Here is a 26,430-nt window from a genome sequence, read left to right as displayed (position 1 = left end):
AGTTTATTGTAACCATCTTTGGACATACATATGTACTTTGCTGTTTGGGATTACTCTTTCCTCCTGCTGCATTGTACGTTAATACAAGATTTCAGAGAAAATCAACTCTGTTTCTCCTGGACTCTTTTTACATGTCAGTGTGGCTGAGTTGGAACTATCTGAGGATGCATTGCATGTGAGTACAACAGTCATAGAGTTATCTAAGGGATTGATTGCTAAGGATTTAGAGACTCATACTGCCTTGAAGAGCCAGAATAACAGGGATAAGGAGCCATGCATTCAAGGATGGGGATGAGGAACCATACAGACAAAAATGGGGATAAGGAGTCATGCATACAACGATGGAGATAATGAGCTATGCATACAAGGATGAGGATACGGAGCCATGCAAACAATGATAGAGATGAGGAGCCATGTAAACAAGGATAGGGATGAGGAGCCATGCAGACAAGGCTCGAGATGAGGAGCCATGCAAACAAGGTTGGGAATGAGGAGCCATGCATACAAGGATGGGGATGAGGAGCCACACATACAATGAGAGGAATGAGGAACAATGCAGACAAGGATGGGGATAAGGAGCCATGCAGGTAAAGATGGGAATGAGGAACCATGCATACCAGAATAGGGATTAGGGGACAATGCATACCCGGCTTATACTCGAGTCAATAATTTTTCCCAGTTTTTCGTGGCAAAATTACGTTCCTCGGCTTATACTCGGGTTGGTTTATACATGAGTATATACGGTATTTATTTTTTATGTGAAGCCATTATACTGTATGGAGCACTATGTGGGCACATTATACAGTATGAAACACTGTGTGGGGCCAATATACAGTATGGAGCATCATGTGGGGCCATTATACAGTATGGAGCATCGTGTGGGGCCATTATGCAGTATGGAGAATTGTGTGGGGCCATTATACATTATGGAGCATCGTGTGTGGCCATTATGCAGTATGGAGCATTGTGTGAGGCCATTATACAGTATGGAGCATCACGTGGGGCCATTATACAGTATGGAGCATTGTGTGGGGCCATTACTAAGACTAAGAGCACTTCTGTGTTTGAAACGCGTACAGTTTATTCAGGCACTCTCCTTCCGGTATATCCGTTTTTTGTGTGCCTTATAGCCTATTTTAAATTAATGCTATTAAAGTTAAGTGATTTTATCTCTTGGAGCTGGATTCCCTTTTTTTCACATGTAGGGCCATTATACAGTTTGGAGAACTCCATATTATAGTATTAGAGCATCGTGTGGGGTCATTATACTACATGGAGTACTATGTGGGGCCCATTACACTTTATGGAGGACTATGTGGAGGCCATTGCACTGTATGGAGGACTATGTGGAGCCATTATGCTTTATGGAGATCTATGTGGAGCCATTGTACTGTATGGGGGACTTTATGCGCCCGTTATACTGTATGGAGGGCTGTGTGGAAATTATAGTTGGAGAATCATACTGTGATGGGGTCACCATTCTTTGTTGGGGAAACTGAGGGAGAGGGGTACAGTAGGTTCAACATACTGTGCGTGTGGAGGAGTTCACTGTGGGGGGTATCATACTGTGCTTGGTAGCACTTTTGCTTGTGGAGCGCCCCCATGGGGCCGTGGGGTACTCGGTACCGGGTCCTTCGGTTCACAGGGGGATGTCACAGTGGCTGACCTGGTCCGTGGCCCTGGGACATCCGTGTAAAAGGGAAAGGTCTTTATTGGGATAAAGTTTGTGTTTGTGATGCCACCTGTGGTATTCGGTCAGGGTGACCGACGCTGCTTTAACCCCTTTACCCCAAGGGTGGTTTGCACGTTAATGACCAGGAAAATTTTTACAATTCTGACCACTGTCCCTTTATGAGGTTATAACTTTGGAACGCTTCAACGGATCCCGGTGATTCTGACAATGTTTTCTCGTGACATATTGTACTTCATGATAGTGGTAAAATTTCTTTGATATTACCTGCGTTTATTTGTGAAAAAAATGGAAATTTGGGAAAAATTTAGAAAATTTCACAATTTTCCAACTTTGAATTTTTATGCCCTTAAATCACAGAGATATGTCACACAAAATACTTAATAACTAACATTTCCTACATGTCTACTTTACATCAGCACAATTTTGGAACCAACATTTTTGTTGTTAGGGAGTTATAAGGGTTAAAAGTTGACCAGAAATTTTTTTCATTTTTACAACACCATTTTTTTTAGGGACCATATCTCATTTGAAGTCATTTTGAGGGGTCTATATGATAGAAAATATCCAAGTGTGACACCATTCTAAAAACTGCATCCCTCAAGGTGCTCAAAACCACATTCAAAAAGTTTATTAACCCTTCAGGTGTTTCACAGGAATTTTTGGAATGTTTAAATAAAAATGAACATTTAACTTTTTTTCACACAAAATTTATTTCAGCTCCAATTTGTTTTATTTTACCAAGGGTAACAGGAGAAAATGGACCCCAAAAGTTGTTGTACAATTTGTCCTGAGTACGCTGATACCCAATATGTGGGGGTAAACCACTGTTTGGGCGCATGGCAGAGCTCGGAAGGAAAGGAGCACCATTTTACTTTTCAATGCAAAATTGACTGGAATTGAGATGGGACGCCATGTTGCGTTTGGAGACCCCCTGATGTGCGTAAACATTGAAACCCCCCCAAGTGACACCATTTTGGAAAGTAGACCCCTTAAGGAACTTATCTAGATGTGTGGTGAGCACTTTGACCTTACAAGTGCTTCACAGAAGTTTATAATGCAGAGTCGTAAAAATAAAAATTCATATTTTTTCACAAAAATTATCTTTTTGCCCCCAATTTTTTATTTTCCCAAGGGTAAGAGAAGAAATTGGACCCCAAAAGTTGTTGTGCAATTTGTCCTGAGTACGCTGATACCCCATATGTGGGGGTAAACGACTGTTTGGACGCATGGTAGAGCTCGGAAGGGAAGGAGAGCCGTTTGACTTTTCAATGCAAAATTGACTGGAATTGAGATGGGACACCATGTTGCGTTTGTAGAGCCCCTGATGTGCCTAAACATTAAAAACCCCCACAAGTGACACCGTTTTGGAAAGTAGACCCCCTAAGGAACTTATCTAGATGTGTTTTGGGAGCTTTGAACCCCCAAGTGTTTCACTACAGTTTATAACGCAGAGCCGTGAAAATATATATTTTTTTTTCAGAAAAATGATTTTTTAGCCCCCAGTTTTGTATTTTCACAAGGGTAACAGGATAAATTGGACCCCAATAGTTGTTGTCCAATTTGTCCTGAGTACGCTGATACTCCATATGTGGGGGGAACCACTGTTTGGGCGCATGGCAGAGCTCGGAAGGGAAGGAGCGCCATTTGGAATGCAGACTTAGATGGATTGGTCTACAGGCGTCACGTTGCATTTGCAGAGCCCCTGATGTACCCAAACAGTAGAAACCCCCCACAAGTGACCCCATATTGGAAACTAGACCTCCCAAGGAACTTATCTAGATGTGTTGTGAGAACTTTGAACCCCCAAGTGTTTCACTACAGTTTACAACGCAGAGCCGTGAAAATAAAAAATCCTTTTTTTTCCCACAAAAATGATTTTTAGCCCCCCAAATTTTTATTTTCCCAAGGATACCAAGAGAAATTGGACCCCAAAAGTTGTTGTCCAATTTGTCCCGAGTACGCTGATACCCCACATGTTGGGGTAAACCCCTGTTTGGGCGCACGGGAGAGCTCGGAAGGGAAGGAGCACTGTTTTACTTTTTCAACACAGAATTGGCTGGAATTGAGATCGGACGCCATGTCGCATTTGGAGAGCCTCTGATGTGCCTGAACAGTGGAAACTCCCCAATTCTACCTGAAACACTAATCCAAACACACCCCCAATGGTAACCCTAACCACACCCCTAACCCTGACACACCCCTAACTCTAATCCCAACCCTAATCCCAACCATAAATGTAATCCAAACCCTAACCCTAACTTTAGCCCCAACCCTAACCCTAACTTTAGCCCCAACCCTAACTTTAGCTCCAACCCTAGCCCCAACCCTAACCCTAGCCCTAACCCTAGCCCTAGCCCTAACAATAGCCCTAGCCCTAGCCCTAATCCTAACCCTAGCCCTAACCCTAATGGGAAAATGGAAATAAATACATTTTTTTAATTTTATTATTTTTCCCTAACTAAGGGTTGATGAAGGGGGGTTTGATTTACTTTATAGCGTTTTTTATAGCAGATTTTTATGATTGGCAGCTGTCACACACTAAAAGACACTTTTTATAGCAAAAAAGTTTTTGCGTCTCCACATTTTGAGACCTACAATTTTTCCATATTTTGGTCCACAGAGTCATGTGAGGTCTTGCTTTTTGCGGGACGATTTGACGTTTTTATTGGTAACATTTTCGGACACGTCACAGTTTTTGATCGCTTTTTATTCCAATTTTTGTGAGGCAGAATGACCAAAAACCAGCTATTCATGAAATTCTTTTGGGGGAGGCGTTTATACCGTTCCACGTTTGGTAAAATTGATAAAGCAGTTTTATTCTTCGGGTCAGAACGATTACAGCGATATCTCGTTTATATCTTTTTTTATGTTTTGGCGCTTTTATACGATAAAAGCTATTTTAAAGAAAAAATAATTATTTTGGCATCGCTTTATTCTGAGGACTATAACTTTTTTATTTTTTTGCTTATGATGCTGTATGGTGGCTCGTTTTTTGTGGGACAAGATGACGTTTTCAGCGGTACCATGGTTATTTATATCCGTCTTTTTGAGCGCGTGTTATTCCACTTTTTGCTCGGCGGTATGATAATAAAGCGTGTTTTGCCTCGTTTTTTTTTTTTTCTTACGGTGTTTACTGAAGGGGTTAACTAGTGGGACAGTTTTATAGGTTGGGTCGTTACGGACGAGGCGATACTAAATATGTGCACTTTTATTGTTTTGTTTTTTAATTTAGATAAAGAAATGTATTTATGGGAATAATAATTTTTTTTTCTTTATTTAGGAATTTTTTTATTTTTTTTTTACACATGTGGAATTTTTTTTATTTACTTTTTTACTTTGTTCCAGGGGGGGACATCACAGATCGCTGATCTGACAGTTTGCACAGCACTCTGTCAGATCAGCGATCTGACTTACAGTGCTGCAGGCTTACCAGTGCCTGCTCTGGACCCGGAAGTAGTCCCTGCAGGACCTGGATGCAGCCCCGCGGCCATTTTTGATCCGGGGCCTGCAGGGATAGGAGGTAAGAGACGCTCGGAGCAACGCGATCACATCACGTTGCTCCGGGGGTCTCAGGGAAGTCCGCAGGGAGCCCCCTCCCTGCGCGATGCTTCCCTGTACCGCCGGAACACTGCGATCATGTTTGATCGCAGTGTGCCGGGGGTTAATGAGCCGGGGGCGGTCCGTGACCGCTCCTGGCACATAGTGCCCATGTCAGCTGCGATAGTCAGCTGACGCCCGGCAGCGATCGGCCGCGCTCCCCCCGTGAGCGCGGCCGATCGCGCTGGAAGTACTATCCCATCGGTGGTCATACGGGCCCACCCCACCTCGACGGGATAGTAGGTCCGATGTCAGAAAAGGGTTAAGGGGTCCGCTGGGGTGATGTTATGGCAGCTAGAGGGTATACCTTCCCACAGGTGAAGTATGTCCCCAGGGCTTCCCGGTGTGTAGATGGTGGTATGGTGAGAGGCACAGAGAAGAACGAGGACACAAGGTTGCAGTCTCTTTACCTTTACTGAAGATTTCAGCATCCACAGTCCAGGGCACCAGATCACAGGGCAGGTAGAGTCCGGCTGGTTTGGAGGCAAGTCCAGAGTCCCCTTGTCCAGGTGGGTGAGAACAAGTACTTTGAATTATCCTGTAATGAATGGGCAGCCAGTGTAATGACTGGCGAAGAGTGAACACGTCCGAGTAATGATTAGCCAGATGGATGACCCTGGCTGCAGCATTAAGGATGGACTGGAGAAGGGAAAGTCGAGTGAGGGGGAGGCCAATTAATAGAGCATTACAGTAGTCCAGGCGGGAGTGGATCAGGGCAACAGTGAGGGTTTTTGTTGTTTCCATGGTGAGAAAAGGGCGGATTCTAGAGATGTTCTTTAGGTGTAAGCGGCATGAGCGGGCAAGAGATTGTATATGGGAGTTGAAGGAGAGATTGGAGTCAAACATAACACCCAGACAGCGCGCCTGCTGCCGGGGTGTTATTATGGTGCCACCCACGGAGAAGGAAATGTCAGATTTAGGGAGGTTAGACAGCGGGAGCAGAAGAAGTTCAGTTTTGGAGAGGTTGAGTTTCAAATAGAGAGCGGACATGATGTTGGAGACTGCGGACAGACAGTCGCTGGCGTTCTGTAGTACAGCGGGAGTAAGGTCAGGGCATGATGTGTATAGTTGTGTGTCATCAGCATAAAGATGGTACCGAAAGCCAAATCTGCTGATGGTCTGTCCAGTTGGGGCTATGTAGAGGGAGAAGAGAAGGAGGCCAAGGACTGAGCCCTGAGGTACCCCAACAGTGAGAGGAAGAGGAGATGAAGTGGAGCCAGAGAACAGAACACTGAAAGAGCGGTCAGAAAGATAGGAGGAGAACCAGGAGAGAGCAGTGTCCTTAATGCCTAGTGACAGGAGCCTAGAGAGTAAGAGAGGGTGGTCAACAGTGTCGAAAGCTGCAGAAAGGTCGAGAAGAATGAGCGGAGAGTGGTCACTGTTACATTTTGCTGTCAGAAGGTCATTGGTCACTTTGATGAGTGCAGTTTCTGTCGAATGTAGGGGGCGGAAACCGGACAGTGAAGGGTCTAGGAGGGAGTGAGTGGAGAGGTAACGGGTAAGGCGGAAGTAGATCAGGCGCCCCGGGAGTTTAGAGATGAAGGGGAGATTGGAGACCGGTCTGTAGTTGTTTGTGCAGAATGGGTCGAGGGTGGGTTTCTTTAGTAATGGAGTAATGATAGTGTTTGAAGGAGGTGGGGAAAATGCCAGAGGAGAGGGAGAGATTAAAGATTGTAGTTAGGTGAGTTGTGACGACTGGAGAGAGAGACTGGAGGAGGTGTGAGGGAATGGGGTCGGTAGTGCATGTAGTCGGACAAGAAGAGGAGAGGAGCTTGGAGACTTCTTCTTCTGTGATGGGATCGAATGTGGAGAGTGAGCCAGGGGAGATGAAGGGAGGGGGTGTCTGGGAGCGGATTTCCTGACGGATATTGTCTATTTTCTGTATAAAGTGGGAGGCCAGGTCATCAGCACAAGTGTCTGTGATAGGGGCTTGTGCTTTTGGACTGAGGAGGGAGTGAAAGGTGTCAAAAAGTTTCTTGGATAGTGAGGAGATCAGGGTGGCGTAGTAGGTCTGTTTGGCAAGGTGAAGGGCAGAGTTATAGGTCCTTAACATAAATTTGAAGTGTATGAAGTCTTCTGGTGTGCGTGTTTTCCTCCATAAGCGTTCAGCACACCTAGAGCATCGCTGGAAAAATCGGGTTTGCGATGTGAACCAGGGCTGTTTCACTCTGTGTTTGTAGGTTCTGAGGGTGAGGGGAGATACTTGGGCAAGGGTGCTTCTAAGAGTGTCATTGAAGTGATGTACAGCCTGATCAGGACAGGAAAAAGAAGAGAATGGGGACGATGAGTGTAGGGAGTCTGAAAGTGCGTGAGGATTAATAGCATGTATTATTTCTTTGCAAATAATAAGTGGGTTTTTGATTGCAGTTTGGGCACTCAGTCTCTAAAAGGTTCACCATCACTGGTGTATATTATTAATAGCAGAGTTTGCGATGCAGTGGTCATAGAATCAGACCATCTAGTAGACAAAGTGATCTCCTTTAGCTTGCTCAGTGGGATTCTGTGACATCTTTCCAGGGAATCTGAGTATCTAGAAGGAACATTTATCCCTTGAGTCACCTTTGTTACCTCTTCCAGATTAATTTTAGGTGAAGGAATAAAAATATTTGGCAAAAAATAAGAGACCCCTCACGCTTTTTAAGTTCCGGAGATAGCAGGTTGCTCAAGAAGACAGTAGAGCTAGGAGTTGCGATGACTTATTTCTTGAATATCTTTTATTCTTTTAAGTCCTATGAAGATATTGACTTGAGAAGTCCGTGCTCACTGTTCAGTCATTCGTGTCTCATCGGAAGAGGACAGTGACAGATGTCACGTTGACTTAGCGTCAATAAACCACAGGCCGCCTCTAGTTATCTGCTGCTTTCGGAAAGCATCTTGTGTGTACCCTCCAGTGAAATGAAGTGACAGGGTTTCTGTTCATGGATAGTTTTGACATTGTACGTTCTTCCCACTTTCATGTCTGATATTAAAAGAATTTACCATATAGATATATATTAGGATCCAGTCAACGCAATGTGAGAACGATGTCTTCATTTCAGTCTGGTGAAGTGAGGGGAGAGAAATTTTGGAAAAAAACATAATTTAAAGTTAAGTTAGACTCTGTCTTCATTTTAATCAGATTTTATACATGTACCACAAAGGATACTACACCGGAAACTTATCATAATTCAACAGTGTCTATTCGGCTAAAAATCGTGACCATGGAAGCCACCATGGACATGTAAACATAGTCTTAGAGTTATGGCATTGCTTGTACTGGAGTTTAACATGATGGTTTTAAATCTCACAAATGTGATCTGAGCATTGGACGTCTTTAGAGAAACTCTTGGTTTCCATCCATTCAAGAATGCATAAAGTTTTCTTCTAAAGGTTCATATTCAGGAGTGCACCACTACCTTGCCTCTCGGCTTCTTGTTCTCCTGAAGATTGTCTACACCACTGGTCTAAATTATGCACCCTCCGATGCTGCAGCATCACTGAAGTAGCGCAGACACTAAAGGTGGCCAAATCGTGTGCTACATCGATCTGGACAGATTTAGATTAGTGCTTACAAGCGCTATTAAAAATAGCTTGCATGTACTGCACATGCTCAGCCACACTACTAGACTGACACAATGACCCAGTAATTTAGACAACAAGCATTAAAAATGGAATTGAAATTTTTCCGTCCTTAAAAACAGCAAGAATTTTTTATAAGATTGAACCTAGGGTCACAAGAAAGTAGATTCTCTCCTCTGAGAGAATTGGATTCATTATGGTATTGACACTGTGATCAAACTCTGATGCGAATTTGGTCAGAGTGTCAGCATAGTGTGAACCAATTCTGTCTGATGAGAGAATCGTAGCATAGGTGAGAAGATTAAAATTTCTCCATCTTCTCCATTGTGTCAGTCCAATATTTTCCACACACCTATAGATTTTATTAGGTGAGCTGCAATTTTTCCACTGACAGATTCGATCTGTGAAAAAAATCGATAATCAGTGCTGATATCAGTAAATATCATTGGTCCGAGTGCTATCCAATAAAAATAGCACTCATCCGATAAACATGATAGTGTGAGCGAGCCCTAAAATTGCACAGTTGCTTATTTGTTGCGAGTACTTTGCAATCGTAACCATTATTAATGTTGACTGTTGAGACAACCACTTTAAAGACTGCATAGGGAATTATATGGTTGCCTTTTTCTAAAAACAAGACCACCCCTGTCCAGGATGTGCATCTTTTTTTACAGCTTAGTCTTATTCATTTATTATTCACCTCATTGTGGCTGAGTTGCAATGCGAGCCTTAACCAAGGGGCAGGTGTGGTGCTGTTTCAGGAAGAAAGCAGCCATGTTCTTTTAGTCCTTTACAACCCCTGTAAAGTAGATACAGTGAAGTGATAACCACATATTACAATAAACAATAGTGATCAAGAAGTATGGCGATCTCAAAGACGATAGCCTGTATGCATATATAATAGGACTAGGACAGATAGTCTTCCTCAAGAAGTGGTCTTCTAGAGATTAAGATGAAACATTTTTTTTAATATGGACCTGTTTAGCTGCCATGTTAGATCAATATGGCTTCTGATCCAATTGACAATGTCTCCAAGATGCAAGTCACTCAAGTCTTCTGGAAGATCATAATGATTTAGATATCTAACATGGCAACTAAAAAGGTTCAAATTCAAAACTGAGACTCTTAGACCTCAGGGCTTGGCTTATGGACTACTTTTTGGCTTTACTGAACTTTGTTATTGACATACATTGAAGATGATATCACTTCTTGAAGTCTTCTGGAAATGCTTCAGTCTACACTTGGTTACAGGTACTTCTACAGCTAACAATATTGCAACATACAGTATTTTGTCTTAACAAAAAAAATCATATGTTATAAAAAAGGGACATAAATTGTTATGAGTCAAATATATGGTCCTTATGCAACGTTGTCCTTACTCGAAGTGCTCAAAAATGTCAACTGGGCCAGTTATCTATTAGATTTCAGATTGTCCGATCCATCATTCCCATGGGAGATGATCCACTGCCAGATGCGTCTGTCAACCATTTGTCTCCCACTCCCCAATGAAAACACATGAAAGCTTAGCCAAGCTGAATATGTATATTATGGAGGAGTCAGAAGCAATGGTTGCTTGCCAAACGCCCTCTTTGTTGACAGCTAAGAAATGAATGGATTGGTGAATAAAGATCATATGGATGGATGGAAGAATAAGTGAATGAATAACTGGATGTTAGATGAATGAATAAGTGGATGGCTAAATAAATTTATAAATGGATGATAAATGAATAAGCAGATGGGTGAATAAATAAATGAATGAATAGATGATAGGTAAATGATTTCGTAGATGGATGGATGAATAACTAGCAGAAAAGAATAAATGAACGAATGTATGGTTGGTTGAATAATTGAATGGATGAATGAATGTATGAATAGAGAAATATTATTGTGCAGATCATTGCCATGTCCACCTGTTATAGGGGTATGTACGAATTTCCAGTCATCCAAAGAGTTGAGAGTTGGAAATCACTGTTTTATTGTAGCAATCTCAGTTCCTCAAGGAAATTGCAAAGGGAAGTCGTTATCACAGAGCAAAGAGAACTCAAATTGGTCCATGTGAACCCCAGATGAAAGACGAGGGGGGGCTAGGTCATTCATAGACGTCTAGTGCTGTGTGTTTTTAGGCTTCCTCTGTCACCATAGTTGCTTGACCTTAATTGTTTCCATGCACAGAAGATGAGGTCCCAAGTCAGGATTAGCAGGAGACTCATACTAATTGCCTTGTATTCATTCATTAATCTGCCCACCTTCATAACCCCTCTATCCAGAAAGCATCCCCCACCTCCACATAAGCTTCGAGTCCCATCTAAAAGGGACCAGCTGCTGATAATGTGTCCAAGCCTGCTGCTCCCAGGTTGTAATTGTTTGATTTGAGAAGAACGTGTGACAATCAATACTTGGACTAAAACATCTTAGATGCTTTGTAATATAGTGATTCTGAATGGGGGGATCGAGTCGGGGAGCTGTGGTCATAGAGGGATTGGTTGGGAGAAGGCAAAGCATTGAGACCCTGCTCTGAATAACAAGGGGCTCAATGTTATCCCTTCAGGCTGTTTTATTGCGGGGTGTGGAGTTTTGTCTTATGTCTGTGTTGGGTACAGTAGCCTCCCCGAAGTGCTGATATTTCCATCTCATCGTTACTTTGAACAGGATCTTCCCTTGTTGAGCAAAGTCTGGCCATGGTTCCTGATGACTGCCAGTTCATTGAGTGATACATTTTGGCCCCGATTCATTAAGACTGGTGTTTCATAAGGCGGTGTTCAGTTATAAGGTACACTGAAGGCACAAGATTTGCCAGAAATGTTTCTCCAGTAAGAAGTGTTACTCCAGTCCTTGGAGTAACATTTCTGGTGTAAGGAACACTACTACCTTCCATAAATTTGAAAGGTGAGCATAGTCGTCCCGCATTCTGCTGCAGCTGCTCCTTTTTGGCAGAGCTGACATGATAACAGCAAAAGCCACAATATTTTTTGGGCAGCTCCACATCACGCACAAATTTAGCATTTTTACGAACTGGTGTAAACACATAGGATGTGAGTTTATGGGGGTCAAAGGGTTATGGAAGCGACACTCAAAGGTAAATTTCACGGTGCTCTCATACGATTAGGGATGATAAATAGGAACTGGGTAGATTTATAAAAACTGTTAAAAAAAAGTGTTTGTTGCCCATAGTAACCAATCAGAGCTCAGCTTTTATTTCATATTTTGCTTTTAAAAAATGAAAGCTTTGCTGTGATTGATTGCTATGGCTAACAAAGACAGCCTTGATAAATCTGCCCAATTTATGTACATACTTGGCGACTCTCGGAGACCTTCCAGACTTTTCAAATTTGGCAAATTACCCATGTGCCATAGAAACCTCCCAAAACTTCCTAGAAATCATTGCTTCTGGAAGGTTTCAGGATACTCTCTCATCATTTAACGTCCTGATGTCAAATTGTTGGGAGGGGGTTGACTTGTGGGAAATGTTATTTTGGATGGGATGTGAACTCAAAAGTGAGTATTGCTATGGTTAATATTGTGGCAGAGAGCCACAAAGCTTTTGGACCTCCTCGGGGGCAACTGCTACCTCTTCACCCCTTTAGCCACACCCATAGCTCCCCAGCATGGGGATGATGGGAGTGATACATAATATGTGACATACACAGATGTGAATGTCAGCTCCCAGGTACAGAGATGATGCCAGTGACTACAAGCTGGTACATAGCTACTGATTATGTTGGTGCTATATGAGTAGTGTGATATTAAGAGACTAGATAATCAGTCGTGTAAGGTAACGTCTGGGAGAGGAGGATGTCATGCGTTCCAGGTCAGATGATGCTGCATTCTCACTGAATATCCTGCAGGTAAGACAAACAGTCTATGGGTTTTGTTTGTGATTCCCAAATCATCTGTATATTTGCTCAGCCCTCGCTGCGAGTCACAAGTGTGTCACCATGTTTTGTGTTGCGCGTCCTGTTTGCAGTAAGTGGGTCCGATGTCCCCAGATGTCACCTCACATGACCCGAGCGGCACCAAAACTGGATTTTCCATCTACAAAATCCAATTATATTGTGGCTGAATGGGAATTTTCCAGATAAAATCAAACCTTCTCTTCCTCATTTTATGATTTTGCACAGATTTAGTTAAATGTGGCGTGATGGCCCCAAAGTAATACTGGGCAGCCTTAACTCTTCCTCTCCCAAGGCTTTATCTCCCAAAGGGACTGACTAAAAATGAATACAGGACGAAGATCCAAGCTTCCCACCATATCTCCATAACCTGCAAAGAACTCTACAAACGCAAACCCTGATAACATAAAGTAGGTGATATGTCTAATCTGTGTGCTTTGGAAAGGAAAGAGTTAAAACAATCAGATTCAATGAGCCCAACAGCATCAGTTTTTGAAGATTGAAATTTTAACTCTCTTATTCCATAGTGCCCACCTCATAGGCTGCAGAAACTTAATTGTAGAAAGTCAAATGTGCTCAGCTATCTTCATCACCACCTAACGCTCTATTTTTCACCTCCTGGACAGTCTTGCTGCCAGGGATGAACGTGAGAACTCAAGACGCATGGCCTGGTAAACAGTGGGGACTGGGGAGCCACACCAATGAAATCTGAGTTCACCACCTTCACCAAATTTTTTAAAAATATTACATTTGCGGAGAATAAATTTGCTCAGTACTGGAAAGCTTTTAAGTGCTCGTAAAATACACATGGAAAAGATGAGAAAGCGAGAACACCCCATTGACTACTCTACAAGAGAGAGCAGGAGCAGACACGGACATAAGACAAACTAATAGCTTATCATCATACACAACTACACCTACTTTGGAGCTATAAGTGGGCCCCCTTACCATTTTGGTCTCTATGCAGATGCACAGGTTGCACCAATGTTATATCTACGCCTGGGAACAGAAAGAAACAAATTTTAGGTAATTCTACTCACATTCGATCATCGAAGGATCAATCTGCTCATCTCTAGTTATCACCTATCCAGTGGATAGAATGTGACTTTTTAAGTCCAAAATAGAGGACCTGTCACTTGTCATAATTACCGTATATGATTTTTTTTTAACCTTGTGTAAATTCCGCTGTTCTTCTGAATCTGGCATCGTTTTACTTTTTTCCTGCTCCTCTCCGTTCCCGAGATATGCCTCCCTTTTCTTTGTATATATACACTCACTGGCCACTTTATTAGGTACACCTGTCCAACTTCTTGTTAACACTTAATTTCTAATCAGCCAATCACATGGCGGCAACTCAGTGCATTTAGGCATGTAGACATGGTCAAGACAATCTCCTGCAGTTCAAACCGAGCATCAGTATGGGGAAGAAAGGTGATTTGAGAGCATTTGAACGTGGCATGGTTGTTGGTGCCAGAAGGGCTGGTCTGAGTATTTCAGAAACTGCTGATCTACTGGGATTTTCACGCACAACCATCTCTAGGGTTTACAGAGAATGGCCCGAAAAAGAAAAAAAATCCAGTGAGCGGCAGTTCTGTGGGCGGAAATGCCTTGTTGATGTCAGAGGTCAGAGGAGAATGGGCAGACTGGTTCGAGCTGATAGAAAGGCAACAGTGACTCCAATCGCCACCCGTTACAACCAAGGTAGGCCTAAGAGCATCTCTGAATGCACAGTGCGTCGAACTTTGAGGCAGATGGGCTACAGCAGCAGAAGACCACACCGGGTACCACTCCTTTCAGCTAAGAACAGGAAACTGAGGCTACAATTTGCACAAGCTCATCGAAATTGGACAGTAGAAGATTGGAAAAACGTTGCTTGGTCTGATGAGTCTCGATTTCTGCTGCGACATTCGGATGGTAGGGTCAGAATTTGGCGTAAACAACATGAAAGCATGGATCCATCCTGCCTTGTATGGAGCATCTTTGGGATGTGCAGCCGACAAATCTGCGGCAACTGTGTGATGCCATCATGTCAATATGGACCAAAATCTCTGAGGAATGCTTCCAGCACCTTGTTGAATCTATGCCACGAAGAATTGAGGCAGTTCTGAAGGCAAAAGGGGTCCAACCCGTTACTAGCATGGTGTACCTAATAAAGTGGCCGGTGAGTGTATATATATCTAGTCTTTTAAGCCAGCTGGGCTTTGTTCACAAGAACACGCATAGTACCATTCCCACTTGTCCAAAAAGACTAGATTAATATACAAGGAAGATGGAGCCATATCTTAGGAAGGGAGAGACGTAGGAACAAAAGTAAGACAATGACGATTCTGGAGAACAGTGCCATTTACAACAGGTAAAAAATGAAAAATTTTATGGCACGTGACAGTTCATCTGTAATATTCAGACATAATGATTTGAAAACTATACCAATCTCAACTAAAAATGTATTTTATCTAACTATAATAATACATTTTAATAATTTTATTTATATAGCATCAATACATTCTGCAGCACTTTACAATTAAGCAGAGACATGTACAAACAATAAAGGTGTCAAGCTCACAGGTGGCACACGTGGTTTGTGGTGCCACGGCTTGCCAAGGAAGGGTTTAGCTGTGCGGCTACCTGGTTTTCACTGGAGCTCCTTATAGTGGAGTTAGGTTGGAGCTTCAGGTAGCTGCCAGGTACCACAACTAGGCAGTCCCCGATGCAAGTACGTTGACATGGACTGAATTCAGAGTCACAGACTAAGCTGGATTTGGACACTTTTGGCTTTAGAATTTGGGTACCGCTGGAGCAACTTCGGGGTCGGGAACTGCCGAAGCAACCACAGAGTTCAGGTACCACTGGAGCAGCTAAAGGGTAAGTACACACTATACAGAAATACAGGGACAGGTTCAGGATAACAAACTAACTTTAACTAGATACTATAGGTCAAGGGACTTGACAACATACAGTTACACACACACAATGTAGGGAAACTAAAGGAGTTGCTCAGGCACCTCCCTACTGGGGAGTGTGCCTGTTATACAAAGTGCCTGGGGGCAAAGCTGGCTCCAGGTTTTCATGGGCCCTGGGGGAAAGAATTTCCATGGGCCCCTTTAATACAATTCATGATACGCAGATGCTGCAAAGAAATATCGGTATAGTACAATGCCAAAGATTTCACTTACTTCTTACATTACATGAGTGATATCAATAGCTCAGAAACCAGATCGTATAGTTCTCCATACAGTATTATGGGCACCACATAGTGATCAGTACAGAATAATGAGCCCCATATATTGCTCCATACAGAATAATGGACCCCATATAATAATCCATACAGAATAATGAGCCCTATATAGTGTTCCATACACAATAATGGACCCCATATAATGCTCCATACAGAATAATGAGCCCCATATATTGCTCCATAGAGAATAATGAGCCCTATATATTGCTCCATACAGTATTATGAGCCCCATATAATGCTCCATACAATATAATGAGCCCCAGATTGGGCCCCATATAATGCTCCATATATAACTGGCCCCATATATTGCTCCATACATTTTAGGCCCCATATACTGCTCCATAAATAATTAGCCCCATATGATGCTCCATATGTACTTGGCCCCATATACTGCTCCATGTATAATTGGCCCCATATATTGTTTGAAACATTAAAAAAAAATTAAATACTCACCTCTCCTTGCTGGCCACTGCTCTGCTCCAGATTCCTCTGCGTCTTCCAGCTCTATGTACTGTGACTGCGCAGGCAGAGGGTGCACAGCACTGACATCATCACGCCCTCTGACCTGAACATGACAGTCAGAGGATGGAAGATGCCGCAGTGCAGGAACAGGGAAAGATGAGAATTGCAAGTATCGAGGCTCGGAGCAAGCAGCAGGAGGGCCCACTCGTAGGTGCCGGCACTGGCACAAGCACCGGGCCCCCATAGCATGCTGGTGTCCCCGACGGTGAGTTGTCCCCTGCCTGCTCAGGGCTCCGACACTTGCCCGGGTGCTGACACTGGCTCTGCCTGGGGCATTTTTCAAAGTACACGCTGACCAATTAAGAACAAGGGAGCTTGCATGTGCACTATGCTCACCCCCAGAAGCAAGTGCAGCATGCATAGAAGGCAGGGAGAAGGAATCAGGGAGCGAGAATAATGTGGCCGGGGTGGTAATTATGCCGGCGTCCCTCCTGGGAGGTGACAGAGAGATCAGCATAGTGTTATAGTACCCCCCTTACGCCCCCTCTTCTTCAAGTCCGTAAGACATCTTTGCAGAAGAAATGAGTCATCAATACACTCCTTGGACTCCCAATACTTCTCTTCAGTATCACATTCTCTACAGTTCACTAGAAGAAAAGTTACATCTCCCACTTTCTTCTTGGCTAGGATGCTTCTCACAATGAAGACATTCTCAGAGGAGACCAAAACAGGAGTGGAAACAGGATCCTTGAATTGCTGTGTCTCGCTCTTCCCAGCAAGACTAGCTACCACCTTGAAAGAAACAAAGACAAACTGAAGTACTTTCTCCTGATCAGTGAATAGAAGATACCTCTGGGTCTATTCTAAACTAGTGTCCATGAAGACAATTCCAGGAGGCAGGAAGGTTCCAAGGAGCAAGTCACTGGAATAATTGCCAGAACTGTGTGGAGATAGTCTCCACTTCCCTTCTTTCCGAGACATCAGCACAAAATGAGTTGGTGAATAGCAGACCACGTGGAGAAGATGGTGACACAGGTGGCCAAACAGGAACCAGACACTTCTCATGATATGACTGTCCCCAACAAAGCACGTTATCGGATTTCCAGTCAAGAACAGGCCCATGAGTTCTCAGCCACGGAAGACCTAAGAGAAGTGGATGAAATAGACAAGACAGCACATAAAATGCGATCTTTTAAGTATACAATGCTTCTATTTAGAGCTCTACTTGCTCAGTATTGACTTGAACGTCTTCGGCCAGGGCCTTTCTTTCGGTGGATGATACCTTCAGCGGATTCTGCAGGCATCGGACAGGAATCTGACACTGATCCACCATAGCTGTTTCAACCAACTGGGTACTTCAACATGAGATGGATATATTTATAGTCAGTGGTGAAAATTTTTTCTCTCACCTAGGGAGGCTTAACCTACTGGCCCTAGGTTTTGGAGCTTTTCAGCTCTTTCAGGACATGAACGAATGAAGTATCCTGCGCTACTTCAGCCATAGCACACTCCCTTGGCATGACAAGGTTCTGGCTACTCAGCCTAACACGACCTAAACCAGGAAAACACATATTTGGTAGATGCCTTGCTACACTTATCAGGAGAGCTTTAAACTAGAGCAATATGGAATGGGAAATATAAGGCCAGGAAAAAACATGCAGCTAATGAATTCTTGAGAACTCTGCTATTAGACGTGAAAATAAAGAACAAAAACAATAAACTCTAAATAAAAATAGAGGAGCAATAGAAACCAACTACAAACTAAAATGTGTCTATACAAATGCATATGATGTCATAGGAATCACTGAAACGTGGTGGGATGATGCACATGATTGCAATACAAACCTTGAAGGCTACAACAAACATATTTATTAGAAACAGGATAAACAAGATGGGAGGCGATGTTGCATTGTATGTTAGGAAACCATATGTATTCACAGAGATCCAAGCTTCGGTGACGACTGGTAGCTGTGTAGAAACTGGGTACGAATACAAGAAGAGAAGAACAGAAAGGACACTATTGTAGGTGTTTACTATAGGTCACTTGGACAGACTCATGAAGGTCACTTGGACAGACCCATAAATTACAGGCTTTTTTGCCCAGGAGAGGTGCCAATTTACGAAGGAAGCCTTGACGTGGCAATTGAGCTCACATATATTGGTCAATCTGTGCGCGAAGTACCTTCCTTTTTTTCATAGGAATTTTTGCAGATAAATATTTCATGTGTACATTATATAGCGCTTTTTTTTTTCATTTTTCCCATTTTCTATGGCAGTAATGCATTTTCAGTGTTCTAGAGTAATCATTCTTGGTAAATCATGGTGCAACCTTTATACAGGGCAAATGTTAAAAGAGCTAAAAACAAGTAATTACGTGAGGCTTGCAAAGAGACCAAAAGCAGTAAAAAGAATGTTGGGGGTATGTTAAAAGCAAAAGAAAAGTCAAAGATGCTATAAGAGTTTTACAGGATGAAAAGGGTGAAGTGGTCAAAAATGGTGTTGAGAAGGCCGAACTTTTAAAATACTATTTTGTATCTGTGTTTTTTAAGAAAGCAAAGCTAGGAGGAATAGCTAACACTAGAGAAATCAGGGAAAGGATTCAGAAGGATCTAGATAAGCTTATACAATGGGCATCGGCTAATAGAATTGTATTTAAGAGGGAGGAAAACAAAATTCTACATCTGGGCAAGAAAAGAACTAAGCAACAGCATGTGTGAAAAAGACATGGGTATACTAAAAGATCAGAACTGCACATGAGTCAACAGTGTGATGCAGCAGCAAAAAAGGCAAACAGTTCTAGAATGTATTAAGAGAAGCATAGAGTCTAGATCACGTGAAGTAATTATCCCCCCCTACTTCTCCTTGGTCAGGCCTCATCTGAAATACAGTATCCAGTTCTGGGCACCACATTTTAAATAAAGACATTGAAAAACTGGAGCAAGTTCACAGAAGAACTACCAGGATGGTGAGCGGTCTGCAAAGTATGTCCTACGAGGGATGGTTATAGAATCTGGGAATGTTTAGCTTGCAATAAAGTAGGCTAAGAGGAAACTTAATAGTTGTCTACAAATATCTGAAGAGCTGTCACAGCATACTGGGATCATCATTATTCTCATTTTCTCATGGAAACACGAGAAGCAATGGAATGAAACTGAAAAGGAGAAGATACAGATTAGATATTAGAAAACTTTTTGACAGTGAGGGTGAGTGGAACAAGCTGCCATTAGAGGTGGTGAGTTCTCCTTCTATGGAAGTCTTCAAACAGAGGCTGGACAGACATCTGTCTGAGATCGTTTAGTGAATCCTGCGCTGCATTGAGCAGGGGGTTGGAGACAATGACCCTTGAAGTCCGCATTGAACAGGGGGATGGACACGATGACCCTTGAGGTCCCCCAAAACTCTAACATTCTATGATTCTATGACCTACATGGGTTCAGCATAGATGGCTGTCTCAGAAAGTTGGGAGATAAACGGTGTCTCGAAGGATGGGGCCAACGAGACAATTTCCACTCATGCATCACTTCTCTGGTCCGCTCCTGGAACCTGAGGTTAATCCAGATTGCCAGGGATATCAATTTGTCTAGAGTGGCAGAGATGTCATGACTAGCCAGTTCGTCCTTAATCCTTCTGGATAATCCCACCCAGAAAGCAGCTACCTATGCTTCATCATTCCAGCCTAGTTCGGAAGGCAGTGTGCAGTACCGGATGGCATACTGGTTTACAGACAAATCTTCCTGACTCACTGTGAGAAGGGAAGATGCAGTAAAAGATACACAACCAGGCTCATTGAAAACCTTTTGGAAGGCTACCAAGAAAACCTGTAGATCCAAAGTCACAAGGTCCCCTCTGTCCCACAATGGGTTGAGCCATATTAGTGTCTCTCGAGCAAGATGGGACATCAGGAGTCCCACTTTAGCCCAATCAGAGAAAAACTGATGGGCTAATAGTTCATAGTGCAAGGTGCACTGGTTTAGGAATCCACTGCACTGCTTCAGGTCTTCGTTGAATCGTGTTGAAGCCAATAAATGAATATTAACTTCAGGAACATAGGTTCCAGGCATAGTAGACTTCGCTGCAGCTGCTGTTACTTGGCCTGGAGCAGAACAAGCAGCCATGGTCAGGGCATCCAATCGGGTATTCACAGTCTTCAGATATGACAACATTGTTTTCTTGCTGATCTCGCTGACAGATCAACTCCTGGTACAGCTCCAATGCCTGTGGAGTCTTGGGAACACTGGGGTCCATGGCCTGAGCAAACTGTCATGCTCGCAGCTGGCGCATGAGGTTTGTGGACTCACTGTGCCACGGGGTCGCACTTGCCTAGGAGGGGCGTAGCTAAGTAGCTATCAGGTTTTCACTAGAGCTCCTGATGATGGAATCAGCTTTGAGTTGCAGATAGCCACCAGGTCCCACTCCAAGGAAGTCGCCAATACTACAGCTACTGACCCCAAAAGGGCAGGTACGCTGAAACGGACTGAATTCATAGCCACAGACAAGGCTGGATTCTAAACCTGTTCATACAGGTGTGGCTTCAGGATTCTGGTACTGTCACAGTGCCTTCAGGTTTAGGATCTGCCAGAGTGGCTACAAAGTTCATGTAATGCCGAAGCGACTTCAGATTCACCGAACAAGGACAGCATCAGGTAACAAACTAACTTTACCTAGATAAGTGGAGGCACCTGGCAACATACCCCATTAAAAACAGGGGAGAGTGTGCACTATGTCCGCCGCCGGAAGGCTGTGAGGCATGTACAGAAGGCAGGGAGGAAGAAGCAGGGAATGAGGATGCTGGAGTGGTGAGTATGTCGGCATCCCTGCCGGGAGAAGGGTCCACGCAGTTACCAGCATAGCATTACATAAAAACATCACAAAGTAACACAGTTCAATAGTTACAGGCAGAGTGAGGACTAGAAATGAGTGAACCCGAACTGTAAAGTTCGAAGTTTGTTACAAGCTGAACTCCGAATATGGACTTCTCCTGGAAGTCCATTTTACAGTTCCGGAGTTCGGTGAGGGGAGAGAGAGATTACAATCATAAGGAAATAGGGAAGGACACAATAGGTAGAAAGTGCTTGTCATGTGTGATACGGCCATCATAGTGTGATGCAGAACTGTGGAGATCTTTGTGGGTGGGAAAGATAAGTTTGTATTGTATTCTGTAGGGAATGGGCAAACAGTGCAATGACTGGCACAGGGTAGAGGCATCTTTGTAGTGGCTGGACAAGAATACATATCTATCTATCTATCTATCTATCTATCTATCTATCTATCTATCTATCTATCTATCTATCTATCTATCGCATATCTATCTATCTAGTATCTATCTATCATCAATTCTGCCCACCATTTCTCCAATCCCACAGTATATTTTCAGGATTAGCTTTTTTACCTCCACCACAGGCTCTGGTGACCCCCCGGGATGCTTATAATGTTCAGAACTTTAATTACAACTGGTTATCTAATTACATTGATCATAGCGTTCGCTTGATCTCTGAGGCTGATATGCAGCTTCCAAGTGTTTCTTGAAGGAAGCGCATGTTAGGCTAGTTTCCTTTATAGTTTCCCTCCTGCCACATCTCTGGGGTGCCTGCAGACATCTGCTGTTTAAAAGGCCATTAACCCGAAAGTGTACAGGTTGTAATTAGTGATGAGAGAATATACTCGTTAACCGAGATTTCTCGAGCACGCTCGGGTGTCTGAGTATTTTTTAGTACTCAGAGATTTAGTTTTCCTCACCTCAGCTGAATGATTTACATCTGTTAGCCAGCATAAGTACATGTGGGGGTTTCCTGGTTGCTAGGGAATCCCCACATGTAATCAAGCTGGTTAACAGATGTAAATCATTCAGCTGAGGTGAGGAAAACTAAATCTCCGAGCACTAAAAAATACTCGGAGGACCCCCGAGCATGCTCAGGAAATCTCGAGTAACGAGTGTATTCGCTCATCACTAGTTGCAATCATACAGCAGCATTATAAGAGGAGCAGCTAATATCACATATAGATATAAATGTCTCCGCAGGTTATGAGCACTGGAGAAGTATGATAGGGGTCAGGGAGGTTTCTGCATTTCCTGTTATGTATCTATTAAAGAACATTTAGCCTGCCATACACATTTGTTGACTATCGGCCAACTGTTCGGTTGACAGCCATCTTGTCTTGCTCTCAAATACACAAGATGGCTCATTTGGCCGAGTACTCCTGTATTTTCTATGAGAAACTCACTGCCAAGTCTGCCATATCTGTCGGTGGCTTATCTGTGGAAGATAATCCAATCGTCAGTCCGAAATCAGACATGCTAGATTGATAAATTCCCCAACAATCAATTGTCCGGGGGCCCCATACACATTAGACTGTAGGCCGAAATCATCAATATCGGCAAATTCTGACCACTATGTTCTAATATGTATGGGGGGCTTTACAGTCAGTTTTTCCTAAGCCTGAAATAACTGATAGGCCATCAGAATTTGTAAGCCAAAACTAGAAGTGGGTGATAAATACAGAAGTGGTGACTTGTTTCTATTATACTTTTCCTCTGATTGTTCCTCTCCTAGTTGTGGCTTACACATACTGATGTAAAATACTGACCAAATACTGAACGTGTGAACGTGGCCTTATTGCAATGGTTTATATATCCAGGTTGCTGTGTAACGAGCACAAGAAAGAGGATTTAATTAAATGGAGAGTTGTGGAGGCGCCTAATATATCTCATGCAAAGATGACAATTATACCTTCATTCCGTGTGATCAAAGACAAACATATAAGCCTGGGGTCCCTTTAAGAAATAACAATACAAATAATAATAAAAATAATAATTATCATCATCATTATTATTACTATTGTAATTATCGGCCTATAAAGCTGAAACGGTGTGAATAAGGGAACACTGTGATTTAACAGGATTGAAACATTGTAATTATAGGTTGTTACCTGGTAGGAGTTGGGGATTTGACGCTGTCAATCTGGCGCTTCATCCAGCTCAGCGGACAAGTCTGTTTATTATTCTGGATGTGACTGCCCTCCAGTGATCAAAACAGGTAAGACAGGTTCAATTTTCTACTACGAGAAGAGTTGCTGGGACGCATTTATTAATAGATACTGTTATTTTAGTGCATATTTATCAAGATGGTACATGTCGCATGCATAATTTATGACCTATTGGACATGTTGTACTGATGCCAACTCATAGCTACTGTAACTCTAGTTACTACAGATATTGTTAAGGAACATTTTTTTTGTGTAAATTGAGGAGGAAAGGGAGCTTTGTAGTATGCACCAATCACCACTGGAAATTCTAATTTGCAGCCTCAACCCCTTTAAAAGTGACCATGCCTTCTCTATGTCCATTCTTCACCCCCTCCTGGACTTATAAAGATACTAGAACACAATTAATGTCCCAGAATTGCTACTTTCTTAGGGATTTGGGGAAGTTTTGTCAAAAAGATTTTTTCTTTTTTTTTGAGAGCCCCCAAGCTTTCCTGGAGAGTTGACCATTTTGCCTATGTATCAAATGATTGGGACTAATGTTAGCTTTCTCAGCCCGCAGTTCCCTCTCACGACTTCCCCATATGTAAGACTAATTAATTCAAATGAGTTTTATTGTGTTTCCAAAGGGGATAGGGGTGAAAGCTGCTGCCAGACACCTGCGACTTACCTCCCCTGAAAACAAAAGGAATGGGCGTGGAAACTCCAACTGCCTGATCCTCCTCTCCCCTACATCTTCTGTTAAGGGAGCATCAGGAGACCCCGATACACAGCCTTATCAAAATTGGTGGGTTCATCCAATTTTCATCTATTGTGCATGTGACCTTAATACCTACTTAAAGGGTTATCAGTCCCTTGTATGTCTCAGAGGTGAAGTTAATATTTGGACATAGGAGCAGTGTCTGTAAATACATAGGAATCCAAGGGGCAACGTTTCGTCTTGCGGAGAGTGACATGTCAAGCCTGGCATGCCAAGCTTGACATGTCACTAGAGTGCTAGTCCTCTTCCTCTCTGAAGAGACAATTTGCATATTTAAATACATAGTGACTGACTGAAATGTTAGTGGCTATTTCAGTTGGTAATGGGTCCATGACTTGTAGGCTACCATACACTTTACAGTAGGTGGCTGGTACCCATCTAGGCCGGCTCTTCCATACACTAGAGCGTTTGTTCAGCCATCACCAGTTCTGGAAGACAATATGATTGTTAGTCCAAGTCCAGTATGTCTTTGGAGTGTGGGAGAAAACTGGAGTATCCTGAAGAAACCCACACAAACATGGGGAGAACATACAAGATGTTGTTCTTGGTGGGATTTGAACCCAGCATTGCAAAGCTGCAGTGCTAACCATCGAGCCACCATGTTGCTCTAGACCAGTGTTCTCCAACTCCGGCACTCAAGAGCCACCAACAGATCATGTTTTCAGTAGTTCCTTAGTATTACACAGGTGATGGGATTCTTGGTTGTCCAGCTGATGCAATTATCACCTGTGTAATACTAAGGAAATCTTGAAAACATGACCTGTTGGTGGCTCTTGAAGACCGGAGTTGGGGAACGCTGCTCTAGACTAAACATTAGACCAACCTGTCAGTATCGTGGACTTTAGTGTCTTAGAGCCAATGTGACTCCCAGCCCTATTGAGTCCAAGTGGCTCTAATAGATAGAGGTCTATCATTTTAGGCCATCCTCTACTAAGTACAGATTTTGTGTCCACCATGGTATAACAGCTAAAAGAGAAACTCCAAATGACAAGACCCCTCTACATCAATCGTGGGAGGTCTAATCCATGTATTACAGAGGCAATGACAGCAGGTAAGGCATTAATGCTGCAGTATCTTCTCAATTATGGCTTAGTAGATTTAGCAAAAAGTATCGTTCCCCACAATAATCAGATTTGGACATTTTTTGAAAAATTCTTGAGATTTCATTCTCTAAGGGCAAATAATATGATTAAAGAGACTGACGTCAATGGAGGAGTGAAATGTCAGCAGCAACAGGGTCACATAGTTGTAATTGTAGAGTTAGGGTTAACGTTCTGGGGTTGTGAATACGATGTCCACAATATTTCCAACTAAATTATACATGTGCTGTGTGTTGTGGAAAGAATTTTGCGATTGAATCTTTTAATTTATTTGCAGAAAGAAAAGTTAACATTTTATTTTTTTTCTAAAGAAGCAGATAATAAATTGCAATATCCCATATTCATATGAATTATGATGTCATCAGCTGGTTAATATTTCTACCCCTCCTGGGGACATTAGGACCTTTTTTTTTTTGCTTCCAATATTTGCCAACAGTGTTAAAAAAAAAATTATTTCATCTCTTAAAAATATACATTAAGGGCAGGAAATGCTTAGAGCCCGGCACGCGAGGAAATAGGGCTATAATGTGAACAGTATCTGGGGGCAAGTGGATATTTACTCTTAAGAATTAGCAAAACACAGACTAACGGCTACAGGGCAAGAAAAAAATAAATTAACAGGTAGAACTCCGAGTCTGACGTTTGTGGGCCGGAGGGGGGTCACGGTGATCAGAGCCGCTCAATTGTTAGCTGCTGGCTGTTAACTTTTACAGAGATTAATTTTTTTTTACTTGTGAAGTTAGAAAGAATAATTATTTTGTGACTATAAAAAACATTAAATTTTTCTTTTTAAATTGTAAATATTTATTTTTGTTTTAACAAAAAAAATGGAAAGTATATTTTATATGTGGTTGATATATCCAATAATAATAGATTTTTTATTGGATTAAATATTTGTAATATTCACTTATTGTAGTGTAGTTATGTTGGCTTGTGTTTAATATATTCATAGTTTGGTCTAGGTCCAGGCTCTCATAACTCAAACTGGCAAATTTTTGGCAAAAACTAGGACTTCATTCTAAACAGATTTTCATTTTATTATCTATTAATGCAAAAAAAAAAAAACTGTGTCACATGAGTTTTTCTTTCAATATTTGACCCAAGAATTGTCATTTTTGCAGTGGATTATATACAGGGTGGGCCATGTATATGGA

General features: G+C 42.5%; 1 long non-coding RNA gene across 2 annotated transcripts in view; it reads left to right on the top strand.

Moving 5' to 3' along the window:
* LOC143769202 (uncharacterized) overlaps nucleotides 1-26,430 on the top strand; it is a 117,838-nt gene that overhangs the window by 4,460 nt on the left and 86,948 nt on the right. For both annotated transcript variants that reach the window (XR_013214260.1, XR_013214259.1), the window contains exon 2: nucleotides 23,355-23,469. This is a non-coding gene — a long non-coding RNA (uncharacterized LOC143769202). The remainder of the gene's footprint in view (nucleotides 1-23,354; nucleotides 23,470-26,430) is intronic.

The sequence above is a fragment of the Ranitomeya variabilis genome, chromosome 4, assembly GCF_051348905.1.
Source record: "Ranitomeya variabilis isolate aRanVar5 chromosome 4, aRanVar5.hap1, whole genome shotgun sequence".
NCBI classification, from domain to species: Eukaryota; Metazoa; Chordata; class Amphibia; order Anura; family Dendrobatidae; genus Ranitomeya; species Ranitomeya variabilis.
This window is presented reverse-complemented; position numbering and strand designations above follow the sequence as displayed.